The sequence below is a fragment of the Paralichthys olivaceus genome, chromosome 14 (assembly GCF_024713975.1).
Source record: "Paralichthys olivaceus isolate ysfri-2021 chromosome 14, ASM2471397v2, whole genome shotgun sequence".
Classification (NCBI taxonomy): domain Eukaryota; kingdom Metazoa; phylum Chordata; class Actinopteri; order Pleuronectiformes; family Paralichthyidae; genus Paralichthys; species Paralichthys olivaceus.
In genome coordinates, this window is record NC_091106.1 from 6,174,933 (window position 1) to 6,177,241 (window position 2,309).

Consider the following 2,309-nt stretch of genomic DNA (forward strand, 5'->3'; position numbering starts at 1 on the left):
CTCCCATATAGTTTTCCCTCCCCTCTCTCTCTTTCCTCCTCTCTTTTCTATACCCACCTCTCCTCTGTCCATCATTCCTCTCCACTCACCCCGACCTGACGAGGCAGATACATGCAAACACTGACTGTTGTTTTGTTAGAGGTATCTCCTCACTAAAAAGGAGGTTTCTTCCCTCCACAATCATCAAAGTCTTCCTTGCAATGGGAACTGTTGGGTTCCTCTACACAATCAATCCATGTAAAGTGGCTTGATATAATAATGTATGTTGTGATCGGTGCTATACGGATAAAATTGAATTGTATTATCTGCTAAAATTTACTGGGTGAAAAACCCTTATGCAATAAAATCTTATTGTAAATTTTGAATATAATGTGTTTTATGGCTGTATACCCTAAATAGACAATTCACACTTAGTGCCTGTTTTTGTGTCTTGTAATTTGTTGCCTGCAGAAAAATCATACTAACACTTGCTTCTTGTCTCCCTTTATTGGCTGCCAGTAAAATTAAGGACTGATTTTAATGATCTTTTAATAAAATTTAAATATCAGCACAGTCTGCCCTCCAAGTTACATTAAGTATTTATTAACTCCCCATGCTCAAAGTCTTAATCTGAGATTTTCATACCAACAATTGCCATTAGTTTCTAATGCTGCGTTCCATCAAATCCCAAAGCTTGGAATTTCCCACCCCCGAGACGGAAAATGCAACTGGAACGCCCCATAAAGTCGAAATTTCGACTCAGAAGGTCAGAGGAAGCTCACCACCCCTGACTTGGAAATCTAAGATGGCACCTCTGTATATCAACAGGAGTGAAAGCTGTTGTTTTTACCTTATTATAAGCACTTTTGTCATTTAATGTGTCGTACACGTTCTACTGTCCAATTACTGTCTAGACGTTCCGAGGTGTGATGGAACAAGGCATAAATCAAGGCTTTACCATCACGGCCCCAAGGCTCTGGAATTCCTTGCCTGAGGTGATTAGATTAAACAGCTCGATACCTGTTTTTAAATGATTGTTTGGACATATTTTAAGCGGAAGCCTTTCAATGCCCAATTTGTTTTGTTGCCGAAATGGATGTTTGTTTGTCATGTTTCTTGTTTTTCGTCTGTCTTGTTTTTTTCTGTATTGTTTTATTCTCATGTATTTTGTAAAACACTTTGGTTAGATAAGTGTAGTAAGATAATAAATTAAGTTGTATGACCATTATTAATAATGCCATTACAACATCGCCATGAAGAATCACACCTACTAGAAAATATTGTGCCGAAATATACACAAGTGCCATAAGAGATTAAAGGTCCATCCCAAAGATTTTACTCAGGTTACTCCTCAACCCTGATGATCATCAGGGTAGCCTCAGTTTGGGCTTTTGAAAGTAATTTTGCCACGAATTTAAAAAAGCGAGAGCGAGGAGAGAAGTTGAGTCTTACTTTCCTCATCTCAGTGGTTCTGGCCAGTCATGGTGTGAAGTGAAGAGGTTGTGAATGTTGGACTGTCAGTCTAGGTAAGAAATGGTCAGACCAGTGGGGCGCCGCCAGGGAGAGCAAAGCAAGCAGTGCCTGACCCATTAAAGCTAAAAATAGACATTAATTACACGATACCAAGTGAAAGCAATATCTGTCCTTACATCTGATCTCAGAGCAGCATTCTGTCCCATGAAGGATCTGATATTGCCTGGTTGATTTCATTTTGTAATTTAGTGCCCACTTGTGCCAGCACCAGGCTTTTGTCTGTGGAAGATAATGTGCCTATGTTATCCATTGTTTATGACATACTCATAGTGTGAGCCTGTACGGTTGAATAGTGTCAGACTGGACAATCTGAGGGCAGAGCAGCATTTCCTTTTGTTTTAAATGGAAGATATGATATGATAAGATACGATACCTCACACCTTATTATACACACGCACAGATGCTTGTGCAAACTGTGCTGTACAACATTTCTTCAACAGTCTTTTCGTCCTAAGCGATAAGCGCTAGCAGGTAAACAAACAAATGACACTGATTTATCATCTCTGTGCAAAAGCTGCAGTAAGTTTGAGAGCTTTGAGTGTATCGTTACACAAGTGGCTGCTTAAAGGACAGTTCAGTGCATAAGCTCTGTGTGTGTAGCAAGTGGGAAAGAAAGAGAGAGAGTGTGTGTGTGTATGTGTGTGTTTCTGTGTGTGTGTGTATGTGTGTGTGTGTTCTGAAGCTATTCAACCCTCCGAGAAGCAGTTCAGAAAGAGTATAATAGCCCTTAAACACTTCAGTATATTCTAACCAAAGTGCTTGCCGGAAGCATGTGAAGCTGCCTCCACACACCTTTG